The sequence below is a fragment of the Magnolia sinica genome, chromosome 13, assembly GCF_029962835.1.
Source record: "Magnolia sinica isolate HGM2019 chromosome 13, MsV1, whole genome shotgun sequence".
Lineage (NCBI taxonomy): Eukaryota > Viridiplantae > Streptophyta > Magnoliopsida > Magnoliales > Magnoliaceae > Magnolia > Magnolia sinica.
In genome coordinates this window covers 35,075,688-35,090,695 of record NC_080585.1, presented here as the reverse complement: position 1 = coordinate 35,090,695, position 15,008 = coordinate 35,075,688, and the positions used below count along the sequence as shown (strand labels likewise).

The window sequence follows — 15,008 nt, the reverse complement described above, 5'->3', positions numbered from 1 at the left end:
AATGCCTAGTATATATTTTCTTGGCATTTTGGTATACACGGACAATATCGAAACCGTTCATTTAGTATTTTCCAATAGTGAATTGGCCACAGTCCATGGTCCAAAAATCACAATGTTTGCCCTTTAATTGGTAGCATATCAATGAACAGCAACAGACCAAACGAAAAAAAATGTGGCTCCCATTCAGTGAGAAAATGGTCCATTTTTTAGATGGTTAGGATAGTCCAATCAAAGCAATTTTTGGTTGGCGAAGTTTGTAGGGTGCCTGGTTTAGAGAGTGATGGGCTTACTTCATAGAGTTCCATGAGTGCCAATCATCAAAATGATGCAGGACAATTAACCACAAGACCCAACTATGTTTGAAGGGACTATGCGAAGCAACCTTGACCCTCTTGGAGAGTGTACAGATGAACAGATTTGGGAGGTGTGTTTGTTTTACCATCTGCATTGCTAACAATATTTACATTTTCTTTTATCCATGGATTCCAATACGCAGCGATTTGCTAATGTGCAATTCTTTCATATTTTAGGCTCTAGATCGGTGCCAACTAGGGGACAGTTAGGAGAAAGGAAGAAAAGCTTGACTCAGCAGGTTTAACTTCTTTTTTTAATCTCATATTTACTTCACCCGTCCTGCTTATCATCGAAATATGGAATATACGCACTAAGAACTTTTAGTTGGTGTTGGGCTTCTCTGCTCGATTATAATATGTGATTCCAAAGTCATGAAACCACTACTTGCATGTTTTGGTAGGCAATTGAGTTCAATCTCATGTGAAACTTGGTTTCAGTGAGTTTTAACACCTTGCTTTGGAGTAATCATGAATTGCACGCGAAACGTCTCTAATTGCAAAATAAATTCAAATTCTTTAGGATTTCATTTAGTTTTTTAGCAGGTGTTGTAGTTCCTGTGCTTCTACTGAAGTAAGCATGATGTGATGGAGTTGCTATGTGGACCCAGTAGTTTTGAGATGCCTTTTGAAACCTGTAGCAGTGTTTGCATCCGCTCTTGTACAATATGTTAAGAGTCTAATGCCTGATATGAATGTCAGTGACTGAAAATGGTGAGAAATGGAGCATGGGTTAGAGACAGCTGGTATGTCTGGGACGAGTGATATTGAAGAGAAGCAAGGTCTTAGTACTCGAGTGCACACAGACTCACCAAGATTTGTATTTTCCGCATTATTGTAATTGTAATTGTAGTTGATTGAAGAATTGTAATTGATTCATTATTAAATGAATGAATGATTGCAATTGAATGAATGAATGATTATGTAGGTAGTAATTGAATGAATGAATGATTGTAATTGAATGAATGAATGATTATGTAGGTGGTAATTGAATGAATGATTATGTAGCTATTGTAATCTATAGCTACGGATTAGATCCGTAGCCATAGGACAGTCATGTTACGGACTAAAACCGTAGTGATAGCTCTTTAGCTATGGCTTTTCTCCGTAGCCTTTGCCCTATTTTCTAGTAGAGAATACCCATCGCCACAAAGGTTTCTGTAACGACTTTATGATTTCTTTAGTAATAAGTGGACTCATCGCAAAACGTCTTTATTCGCGACAAGTTTTATGTTTAGCAACATTTTATGATATGTAATGACGATGTATGAACTTGCCGTAAATAAGCTATATTTAGTAATAATTTATTAGGTTGTCGCAAATAATTAATATTTACAACAAAATTAATGACAAACAACACTTATAGCAAAAAAGCTTTTGCGACAAGTGTGAGGTTATTAGCGACGACGAGGACTTGTCGCAACACGTCTTTAATCACGACGAGTCTCATATTTAGTGACGTTTTACGATATGCAATGGTGATGTGTAAACTCATCGCAAATAAGCTTTATTTAGCGACGATGTATTAAGTCGTCGCAAATAATTATTATTTGCAACAAAATTGGTGACAAGTAATACTCGCCGCAAAAAAAAATTTGTGACAAATTTGGGTTTGTTAGTAACGACGAGGACTCATCGCAAAACATCTTTATTCACGACGAGTCTCATATTTAGCGATGTTTTACGATATGCAATGGCGACGTGTCAACTCGTTGCTAATTAACTGTATTTTACGATAAGTTATTAGGTTGTTGCAAATAGTTGAGTTATTGGCGATAGATTACCGTTTTCATCGCTAAATAGAAGTAGTGACGCCATATCTATAACAAACATGGCGACGAGCAACCCTTGTCACTAAAAGTTTTTAGCAACGAGTTTGGAGTTTTTAGCGACGAGTTGACTTGTTGCGAAAAGACTGAATTGTTATAGTAGATCATGAAGTATGTGTTATATCTTAACCATTCATCTATCTGTTATATGATGTTAGCAGGTTATGTGGGTCTGATCATGTGATATGTGTTATATCCCAATTGTCCATCTATGTGGACCACTGTGATGTATGTGAATATCCACACCGTCCATTGCTTGGACGTGGGGCTTGATGTGACGTATGTGTTGTCCGCACCGTCCAACCACGTGGACGTGGTACCCACGTTGATGTATATGTTGTATCCGCACCGTCCAGCAGGACGGTGGGATCCACCGTAATGTATGTATTTTATCTGCATCGTCTAATGGGGATGGGACCCACCATGCACTACCAGAAAACGGGGCAAAGGCTACGGATAAAAACCGTAGCTAAAAGCCTATGTCTACGGTTAAAATCCGTAGCACGACCATAGCCATTGATGCCATAGCCATAGGTCTAAAATCTATGGCTACGGATACAATCCGTAGCCATAGAGATAATGGATATGGATTAAACCCGTAGCCATTGCTTCTGTAGTGATAAAGTATTTACAACTACGGATTATATCTATAGCTAAAAGTTGAGCAACAAACATAGCAATAGGCTTAAATTAGCAATAGCTACGGTTTTCAGATACGAGGCTACTGTTAATAGCTGTAGCTAATGAAACTATGGTACGGATTAAAGCCATAGCAATATTGTCCGTAGCTTAAAATTTTATACAGCCATGGATTTTACCTGTAGCTAAAAGTAGAATGAGAACCGTAGCAAAAAGATGAATTTAGCAAGAGCTACGATTTTCAACAAAGGGCTACGGTTAATAGCCGTAACTAATGCCTATTGTTAATAATAATAATAAAATTAATTAGTAATGGCAACTCTTACCATCGTAGTACACTCTGATAACTCCTATAAGCTAATATAGATAAATACTTCATGGCTAAATCATTCATTCATTCAATCAAACAGAATCATTCATTCATTCAATCAAATAGAATTATTCATTCATTCAATCAAACACAATCATTCATTTCCATTCACAAAAGTACAATGCCAACATAATAGTTACATGTCTATTTAAAGTTTCATTAATAGCACGATCCAATGCCTCCTCGCAGCCAAATAGCTTCTCAACAATCACAAACGAAAACTCCATGGATGTGCATCTACTGGTTATCAATTTGCAATCAACTAACACCCTATTCTCAGCTTCGCTTTGATCTGAAAGCTTACTGCACATGGATGATCATATACCTGTTTGATCTGAAGGAGAATCAATGTTATATGCTGTCAGTCGTTCTTTCAGCTCGAGCACCTCATCATCTTCCTCTTCACTATCAACGGCAATCGGCATTTTCTGCTGAAAGACCCAAACCAAAAGGGCAATGAGAAGTCCACAAAAACAGGGAGATACTTGGAAAATAAGAAGTTTCAGGATTTGCAAGCACACCTTTCTAGCAAGAGCCTTCTTCGGAGCTTCTCTGCCTTTGGGTTTTACCCCCCTCGGAAACATGTCCTACGGAGAGAAAAAGATTACATGCATTAAGATGAATGAAATCTTCAAGATGGGAAAAAATGGTAACTGACAATCCACCCATTTTGGGTTTCAATTTTTGTGCTGTCGATTGGCATGTACGTTTAAATACACTTAACTCTGATATCAATCTGTCACGCCCCGAAATCCGGCACCTGGGTATATCCGACCCCGATTCTGTACCTGCAAGCATGACTTATGTTTTGTATGTTTACATTTCATATTTCACACATATATTGACAAAATAACCTCATTCATAAAATATAACAATCCAAAAATTGAAAAATCAAACATTTATTTAAAGAAAAATGTCTATGTTCCGACTATTCAAGATTATCATCAAACACATGTCATCGTAATGTTGTCATACTAAATGTTCATTACACTTATTTAGAAAATGGTAAAGAAACAAAAATAAATAAAAGAAAATCTCTTTAAGCTCCTCCATGTGATCCCGATCCTGAAATTTAAAAATCCCAACAGGGTAAGTTGCGAAGCCTAGTGAGTAATCTCAACACAGGTTTCAAAATAACCTCATATAACATGAATAAAAGTATTAAAAGATACAATACCTATTTAGGTAAAACAAAAAATGGGGAGATTTAATAAACACAAAATTTCAATGTAAATTCAAAGAAATATGAATGCATGAAATCAACATATGCTATACTCCATGATAAAAGGTTTGGTTTATTCTTTTTAACACCAGGGCCAGTTTACACCGGTTGGCCAACACCCGCGCCAATACAACACCTAGCCTGGCAATGGGAACCTCTTGCATGATATGCTCACCCATCCAAAGGGCACTTGGTGAGGGACCCATTTGTACGTTAGCTGGTCAGACTACTACCCTACCGAACCTAGCAGTGGGAACCTTTTGCAATCCTGACATGCTCACGCACTCAAAGGGTACGGTAGATGTTCCAAAAGGTACCAGTTGGGTTTCTGGGACTTTCAACCCAAGGATCTTGATCGCCCCACCTATTTACGCTTTAGGGATTTTCAACCCAGAGGACTTGATCGCCTCACCTATTTTCTGGTGTTTCATAACTATTTTAATGTTGCATGATTTTAATATTGCACAAATCAAATATTTCTAAATATCTTCAACGACTACTATTCTTCGGTCAATCCATAATACTTGATGTACATGATTTAATAAACTAAAAACAAAATTTTCAATCAATGTAAATTGTATGTAGATAATTAAAATTTTACATAAAAAATAAAATAAACATTCAACATAATCTATTAGATCATGGTTAAAATATAATGAAAAAAATAAACATGCAACGTGATTTATTAAATCTTGATTAAAAATATAAGCATGCAACATGATTTATACGATTTAAGATCTATACAAAAATATATATAAACTCAAGATTTTGCAATAACTTTTAACAAAACAAAATCTAAATGCAAATAAATAATATATATATATATATATATATATATATATATATATATATATATATATATATATATATATATATATATATATTTAGATATGATTAACAATAAGACTATAAAACTTCAATGAAATCATATTAAAGCAATGACAACAAAAATAATAATTTAAACAACATTTTAAGAAGTAGGGTAAGTAATTACGTCAAATTAAAAAGTACATCCAAGATGGAAATTTTGTATTATAAGTACAACTGAATTAATAAATAAAATGAATTAAATTAAATTATATAGAGTTTTCATAAATATCAAGTGAGAGAAAACTCACTTTTTTTTATAAAAAGAAAAAGTATATATATATATATATATATATATATATATATATATATATATATATATATTTCCTTTTTCTCTTTCCTCTTCTTTCTTCATCTCTCTCTCTCTCTCTCTCTCTCTCTCTCTCTCTCTCTCTCTCTCTCTCTCCTGCTTGGTAGTGAGATGTCACTTACGTCTCCCCTCTTCTCTTTTATATTATAAGGTGGGTCCCACTTTATGTTAATGCATGGGAGGTTTCACACGTGATTTTTCATCTTTATGTTTTTTTTTCTTTGCTGGATAAAACGCAAGTGAGTTATGGATTTCATACATATTGAAAATTATCCAAAGTTTGGTATGAACCACATATTTGATATGAAATATGACCCCTCACACTAAAACTAAACCGGTAAGGTTTTATGATTTTTGAAGTTGTATAATGTGTACCGTTGGTTTGATGATCGATTGAATAGGTAAGACGATCTATGATAATAACAAAAAAATGAATGATGAGCGGTTGGATGATTTTGTAAATAAGAAGTGTATGGTCCACTAGGTTCCTTGACAGGAGATGAAGTTTGTGTACAGATGGTTTCATGGATAGTTTAAAGTATAAGAGTTTGTTGTGTGATTTACAGGGTGAAATAATATATATAAGTGTACACACATTCTTTTAAAATATAAAGTCGGAACTAACTTTCTAAGCCTAGATCACCATTGATTTGTGAGTCTAATTGTCTCATAAGAGATATTTTCTCAGAACCGACCGATAAGAGCATTGGGCATAACAAGATCTTCATGATGAACCATTAATGTTAGTTTTTAGATGGACCACTTGAGAGTTATGATCCATATTTGCAATGGATGGTGAGATAATGGATCTAAGTGTAGAAATTAAGGGATTTTGGTTTAAATTAGGTGAATAGGTCTTGGTATAAGTTCGGATATAAATGGGCATGTGCAAATATGATTTTAAGAATAGTTTATGAGCATGAGCATCTACACTCTTAGATGTTTTGGATTGATGATGGACCTTACATTTTGAAGATGAACGAATTCCCAGTTAAGGGTTTTTAAGCGCTACGTAATGATGAATTCAATTTTGCAATTGGGTCACTGAACATGGGTGATCTCTACCATCAGATTTTGATAAGTACCCACTGGATGGACATTTTTTGGAAAACAAAATAGATGGTTGGAATTCTCATATAGCCATTTACAAAATGTCCAGATGGTTTTTTTTTGACAGGGCCTCTAGAAAGTAGTTTTTGAGAAAGGTCTGTACATGTGGGTATTTATTCTGGGATTACTTGGCGCCCAAATTGATCAAGTTTTAGTTGTTAGAATCTTAATTCATTGGTATGGTTTCTATAGAAAAATATAAGAATCATAATAGTCATGTCGAACTATTTGTTCGGGTCCCAAAAATGGGTGGATCTGATCATATGACGTTTTGTTTGGTATGATAGAGATGTCCAAAAATCCTATAGATGGAATGTAATATATATCTAGTGATTTCAAGGTAAATGTAAGGAGGGTTTTATGATTGGACAAAATATTTAAAAGATATATGCCATTTTTAATATATACCATTTGAATCATATTTATGGTATTGGTCCTGTGATATGTATGATCACGTTTAATGAAATCTAACCTGATAAGAATCTTAGTTATGAAAATTATATCATAATCTGAAAGTTAGGAATTCGGTTAAGTGGACTTATGCAATTGTGGCCCTTGATTTATATATATAAAAAAAAATATTTAGAATTTAAGATTGAAAAAAAAATAAACAGGTGGTTAGGTTCCTTAAAATATGAATAAGTAAGTGTACGGATAGTTTATCAATTGAATGAGTGGTTAAAAAGTTATAAGGGATATATGACAATATGATGTAGGGTTCACCCAAGGAAAGTGTTATCCTATCATAGTTACTAGTATCAAGTTTTAATATTTATAGGAGAATTCTTTTAAAAAATGAACAACCAAATAAATAAATAAATAAATTATACCACCAAAATTTACTTGGGATATTACATACTACCCTCCTTAAAGGCATTTCGTCCTCGAAATTTTAATTATCTTCCTCAACGAAAAGATGTGGGTACCTCTCTCGAATTTCTATCTCATGTTCTAGGAGTTTATTCTTCATTGTGGTGACTCCATTGGACCTTGACCAATGATATCACCTTTGGCTGTAATATTTGATCTTTCCTATCTAGGATACACAAAGGTCTCTCAACATATGACGAATCTTCTCGGATTTCTACTAACTATTAATCTATCACATGAAATGCATCATTCTGGTATTTTTGAAGCATAGATACGTGGAAAACATTGTGAATACTGGCGAGCTATGTGGGCAATGCTAGTCTGTAGCCAACAAGTCTGATTCTCTCTAGGATATCGAACGATCCTATAAAATGCGGTCCTACTTTACCTCAAAATTGCTAAGTATGCTACTTAAAATTTCTACGGTTAGTCATAATCACATGAAATGTATCCTTCTGGTATTTTTGAAGCATAGATATGTGGAAAACATTGTGAATACTGGCAAGCTATGTGGGTAGTGCTAGTCTGTAGCCAACAAGTCCGATTCTCTCTAGGATATCGAACGATCCTATAAAATGCGGTTCTACTTTCCCTCCAAATTGCTAAGTATGCTACTTAAAATTTCTACGGTTAGTCATAGTCCTGATGACTCTAACCAATTCTTCCATGGTCGGCTTAGCACCAACCATTGGCACTAATGTAGCTGATGTGGAAGTTGTAGGTCGCAATACCGATGTATCGATCTGGTGTGGCAAATGTATCTGTTTCAGGAGAATTTCTTCTTGTTTTCTTAGACCTCATTGATTTACGAGAGATGAGGGAAAGTTTTGAGTTATAAGTTCACTGCCACTAAGGGAAGTTTAAGCCTATGCCTAGTTCTCATAAGTTTCATTTTTTTTTTCTAACCCTAAGTCCCATTTGATTCTGAAACCTAAGCTCTGATACCAATCTGTCACGCCCCGAAATTCGGCACCTGGGTATATCCGACCCCGACCGTACCCGCAGGCATGACTTATGTTTTGTATGTTTACATTTCATATTTCACACATATATTGACAAAATAACCTCATTCATAAAATATAACAATCCAAAAATTGAAAAATCAAACATTTATTTAAAGAAAAATGTCTATGTTCCGACTATTCAAGATTATCATCAAACACATGTCATCGTAATATTGTCATACTAAATGTTCATTACACTTATTTAGAAAATGGTAAAGAAACAAAAATAAATAAAAGAAAATCTCTTTAAGCTCCTCCATGTGATCCCGATCCTGAAATTTAAAAATCCCAACAGGGTAAGTTGCGAAGCCTAGTGAGTAATCTCAACACAGGTTTCAAAATAACCTCATATAACATGAATAAAAGTATTAAAAGATACAATACCTATTTAGGTAAAACAAAAAATGGGGAGATTTAATAAACACAAAATTTCAATGTAAATTCAAAGAAATATGAATGCATGAAATCAACATATGCTATACTCCATGATAAAAGGTTTGGTTTATTCTTTTTAACACCAGGGCCAGTTTACACTGGTTGGCCAACACCCGTGCCAATACAACACCTAGCCTGGCAATGGGAACCTCTTGCATGATATGCTCACCCATCCAAAGGGCACTTGGTGAGGGACCCATTTGTACGTTAGCTGGTCAGACTACTACCCTACCGAACCTAGCAGTGGGAACCTTTTGCAATCCTGACATGCTCACGCACTCAAAGGGTACGGTAGATGTTCCAAAAGGTACCAGTTGGGTTTCTGGGACTTTCAACCCAAGGGTCTTGATCGCCCCACCTATTTACGCTTTAGGGATTTTCAACCCAGAGGACTTGATCGCCTCACCTATTTTCTGGTGTTTCATAACTATTTTAATGTTGCATGATTTTAATATTGCACAAATCAAATATTTCTAAATATCTTCAACGACTACTATTCTTCGGTCAATCCATAATACTTGATGTACATGATTTTATAAACTAAAAACAAAATTTTCAATCAATGTAAATTGTATGTAGATAATTAAAATTTTACATAAAAAATAAAATAAACATTCAACATAATCTATTAGATCATGGTTAAAATATAATGAAAAAAATAAACATGCAATGTGATTTATTAAATCTTGATTAAAAATATAAGCATGCAACATGATTTATACGATTTAAGATCTATATAAAAATATATATAAACTCAAGATTTTGCAATAACTTTTAACAAAACAAAATCTAAATGCAAATAAATAATATATATATATATATATATATATATATATATATATATATATATATATATATATATATATATATGATTAACAATAAGACTATAAAACTTCAATGAAATCATATTAAAGCAATGACAACAAAAATAATAATTTAAACAACATTTTAAGAAGCAGGGTAAGTAATTACGTCAAATTAAAAAGTACATCCAAGATGGAAATTTTGTATTATAAGTACAACTGAATTAACAAATAAAATGAATTAAATTAAATTATATAGAGTTTTCATAAATATCAAGTGAGAGAAAACTCACTTTTTTTTTATAAAAAGAAAAAGTATATATATATATATATATATATATATATATATATATATATATATATTTCCTTTTTCTCTTTCCTCTTCTTTCTTCATCTCTCTCTCTCTCTCTCCTGCTTGGTAGTGAGATGTCACTTACGTCTCCCCTCTTCTCTTTTATATTATAAGGTGGGTCCCACTTTATGTTAATGCATGGGAGGTTTCACACGTGATTTTTCATCTTTACGTTTTTTTTTTCTTTGCTGGATAAAACGCAAGTGAGTTATGGATTTCACACATATTGAAAATTATCCAAAGTTTGGTATGAACCACATATTTGATATGAAATATGACCCCTCACACTAAAGCTAAACCGGTAAGTTTTTATGATTTTTGAAGTTGTATAATGTGTACCGTTGGTTCGATGATCGATTGAATAGGTAAGACGATCTATGATAATAACAAAAAAATGAATGATGAGCGGTTGGATGATTTTGTAAATGAGAAGTGTATGGTCCACTAGGTTCCTTGACAGGAGATGAAGTTTGTGTACAGATGGTTTCATGGATAGTTTAAAGTATAAGAGTTTGTTGTGTGATGTACAGGGTGAAATAATATATATAAGTGTACACACATTCTTTTAAAATATAAAGTCGGAACTAACTTTCTAAGCCTAGATCACCATTGATTTGTGGGTCTAATTGTCTCATAAGAGATATTTTCTCAGAACCGACCGATAAGAGCATTGGGCATAACAAGATCTTCATGATGAACCATTAATGTTAGTTTTTAGATGGACCACTTGAGAGTTATGATCCATATTTGCAATGGATGGTGAGATAATGGATCTAAGTGTAGAAATTAAGGGATTTTGGTTTAAATTAGGTGAATAGGTCTTGGTATAAGTTCGGATATAAATGGGCATGTGCAAATATGGTTTTAAGAATAGTTTATGAGCATGGGCATCTACACTCTTAGATGTTTTGGATTGATGATGGACCTTACATTTTGAAGATGAACGAATTCCCAGTTAAGGGTTTTTAAGCGCTACGTAATGATGAATTCAATTTTGCAATTGGGTCACTGAACATGGGTGATCTCTACCATCAGATTTTGATAAGTACCCACTGGATGGACATTTTTTGGAAAACAAAATAGATGGTTGGAATTCTCATATAGCCATTTACAAAATGTCCAGATGGTTTTTTTTTGACAGGGCCTCTAGAAAGTAGTTTTTGAGAAAGGTCTGTACATGTGGGTATTTATTCTGGGATTACTTGGCGCCCAAATTGATCAAGTTTTAGTTGTTAGAATCTTAATTCATTGGTATGGTTTCTATAGAAAAATATAAGAATCATAATAGTCATGTCGAACTATTTGTTCGGGTCCCAAAAATGGGTGGATCTGATCATATGACGTTTTGTTTGGTATGATAGAGATGTCTAAAAATTCTATAGATGGAATGTAATATATATCTAGTGATTTCAAGGTAAATGTAAGGAGGGTTTTATGATTGGACAAAATATTTAAAAGATATGTGCCATTTTTAATATATATCATTTGAATCATATTTATGGTATTGGTCCTGTGATATGTATGATCACGTTTAATGAAATCTAACCTGATAAGAATCTTAGTTATGAAAATTATATCATAATCTGAAAGTTAGGAATTCGGTTAAGTGGACTTATGCAATTGTGGCCCTTGATTTATATATATATATATATATAATATTTAGAATTTAAGATTGAAAAAAAAATAAACAGGTGGTTAGGTTCCTTAAAATATGAATAAGTAAGTGTACGGATAGTTTATCAATTGAATGAGTGGTTAAAAAGTTATAAGGGATATATGACAATATGATGTAGGGTTCACCCAAGGAAAGTGTTATCCTATCATAGTTACTAGTATCAAGATTTAATATTTATAGGAGAATTCTTTTAAAAAATGAACAACCAAATAAATAAATAAATAAATTATACCACCAAAATTTACTTGGGATATTACATTCTCTGCTGCCGATTAGCATATATGTCCAAACACTGGCTTACTGACAAAGATGATTTTTTATTCATCAGAAAAGAATGATGCCTACCAGTTTTAGTTGTAGTACTAACTGATGCTATAGATTCAACAACAGTCTTTGCTTCATTGGCTTTCTTGGTGTTGTTCTTTCTTGAGTTCTTTCTAACTTGTCTAGAAGCCTTAGCGAGAGGCTTGTCTGCCCTACCCTCCATCTGTCCTGTCGCCTCCTCCACCTGGGCTTCTTCCTTCTCATGCTCCTGCATCGATTGAAAATCAAACAAGAAAGACCCCCAAAAAAAAAATAAAAATGGAAAGTCATGTCCTCAAAATTGGGATGAGATGAGACGCACATTAAATACCGTAATGAAAGCATCAAGATGAAAGCATCAAGATCTTTCATCCACAAAGACTTTGGAGTTTCCTTCTTCAATTCCTCCACCTTCATTTCTTGCTTTCCCTTTTTAGCCAACAGCTCTTGAACCTTTTCCAGCGTCAAGGTTCCAATCTGCATTGATAGCAGATACTCATAATCACTTGCTCTTGCAACTCTTCCTACCTCCGGTGTCTCTTCATTTTCTTCTGTTTCCATTAACTTGTTGGAATCAACGCCTTTGGTTTTAGGGAACGGTGTGAAACCCTTCTGCTGCAACTCGAGGACCAGATCCACTCTCTTCTTGTTACTCACAATAATCTCTCCTTCTACCACCCCAATGATGAATCTGACTTTGTTAGACAATCTCAACAGCTTTATTTCAAGATTATCCAACATTATTTTCTGCATGAAAGTAGCAAGTCAATACTACCATCTTCTCAATTACCAAAAAGAAAAAATGGGGGGCCTAGATCAAAGCTCACCTTTCTCTTTACATAGAACTCAAGTCTTAAATGAAAGAATTCTTCAAGAACTGCAAGAAAAGAAGGCATGGTGATGAGAAAGCATCTATAGATTTAAGAAATTCATAGCAAGTACATAGAATAAGCAAACTTACTTTATTTGGGACTATCATATTTCTTGAAGAATTCTAAATACCCACTTCCAGTTCATGAAGAAAGACTAAAGATCACATAGAAATCCATCGCTCTTCCCGAGGACCTGAAATTCCAAACTCCCAACCTCAAATTCAAGAAAAAAGAGGAAAAGAATAAAGCTAAATTCAAATCTCTCTTTGAAAATCTGCAAAACCCTTCACTAACTGTTCTATACAACAACAATTGTTCAACTAAACCCTTCATACCCCAACAACTATTCCACACACTTCAAAAATCTGCTACCATTATTCTGTACAACAACAACATTCAGATGTATTTAAACAACTGTCAGTTTGGAACAACAACTTCCATTGTTCCATTGTTCCTTAGAAAATCTGTAAAAGGATTTTCAATGGTATTTAATGTATAGAAAATTTGCAAAAGGATTTTCAATAGAATGTTGGAAAGGATTGGCAGATGCATCATTTGTTGCTGCAGAAGGTATTTCTTTTAAGAACTTGCAGGCAATCCTGGGAAAAAAGAAAGAAAGACATGTCCATGAGTGGACTCTAAACATTTTCATGTTCAAGAAGCTTTAAGAGAAAAAAAAATGTAGCATATATTGAGGATAAGTTCATTCATACAATGGCAATGAAATAAAGCATGTGAATCACCTCGAAAAAAGTATCCTTGTATGTGCTCAGATTTTCGTTTAGCCACTGCTCCAGATTTATGTGTTCCTTACGAGAAGCAACTACAGCCAGTTTGATGCTGAATGTAAATGGAGTCATGTCCAATACTGATGGTCTGGTTGTAAGATCTGTGACATGACATGTACATGAGTACAAAGAGCAGCAAATGCAGACATGGAAGAGAGTTGTAATACTTGTAAACTGCTTGTGCTGCAACCTTCAACTGTGACCATGCCACCGGTGACTGCTGCGCCTGCTAGGATATAACTCGCACTTGATGCATCGCCTTCAACATACGCATTTCTAGGGGACCTGTTTCTACGTTTTCTTCATGTTACTCCCTATATATACTGATTCTATGTTTTCTTCATGTTACTCCCTAGAGCATGTCTATCTCTGTGTATAAATAAAACAATCATGTTGATGGTATATATGTAGGAAATTCCTCATATGGCAGAATATACACAATGGTAAGGGTATATACATGTTCAGCTATATACACAACCACATGACTGTTTATTGAGCCCCAATGCACAGTCCTAAGAGAGTACACAACATATTATGATAATAATTTGAGTTATTTCCTATTTTATAGAGTTTTATCAATATTGTGGGAGATCCTCACCGCTACTAATTACGCCAAGTGCATTCGCACTTTTGCCAATGCACACATGCTAGTTCTAGCAGATCAAAGCCAATGGGAGTTGTCCATAAATTTTGGGTAGCCTAGTTTTGCATAAATCAAGGGAATGTCTTCAATATAAAAAGGGATATGTGTACACAACTTACCTGCATAGGGAAACTTTTGATTGGTGAGTCGATACATCAGTTTCTTCTTTAGTGATTTGCTTGGGGTTACAAATCAGTAGGTAGGCTTTCAATTTTGGAACAGTGATTTCTTTAGGGTTGCAAATTCCTGTAACCCATATTAAATTTTAGAATCTTCGACAAACAGCGTAACTAGCAAAAAAAAAAAAAGAAACTACTGTGAGACAATGTTAACCTTTCCATTTGTGGACTATAGTAGGAAAATCAAGTGACCCGCATTGAATTAAAAAAGAGAACTGATAACCTCTAGGTACCTCTACCACAATTTGCAGTACGAGTGTTCAGCCATGAAATGGAAAAAGAAAAGGAAAAAAAAATAATTTTTACATCTCAGAGCTAAAAATGCCTTGTACTGCAGATAGCAGTATAGGTGCCTGTAGGTGGTCAGTTCCGATTGAGAGAAGTCCC

At 34.1% G+C, this 15,008-nt stretch overlaps 2 long non-coding RNA genes across 3 annotated transcripts; both read right to left on the bottom strand.

Annotated features, from left to right (window-relative positions):
* Window positions 1-12,709: 12,709 nt before the first annotated feature.
* Window positions 12,710-13,234, bottom strand: LOC131222822 (uncharacterized). The gene is made up of 3 exons (XR_009160194.1): window positions 13,101-13,234; window positions 12,967-13,016; window positions 12,710-12,886 (listed from the first exon to the last, which is right to left on the bottom strand). It is a non-coding gene; the product is annotated as an uncharacterized LOC131222822 (long non-coding RNA).
* A 226-nt stretch (window positions 13,235-13,460) lies between these two features.
* LOC131224089 (uncharacterized) lies at window positions 13,461-14,751 on the bottom strand. 2 transcript variants are annotated; one of them, XR_009160820.1, is made up of 4 exons: window positions 14,562-14,751; window positions 13,967-14,168; window positions 13,755-13,851; window positions 13,461-13,610 (listed from the first exon to the last, which is right to left on the bottom strand). It is a non-coding gene; the product is annotated as an uncharacterized LOC131224089 (long non-coding RNA). The 2 variants fall into 2 exon arrangements; XR_009160821.1 differs by lacking the exon at window positions 14,562-14,751 and adding an exon at window positions 14,398-14,454.
* Between the last annotated feature and the right edge of the window lie 257 nt (window positions 14,752-15,008).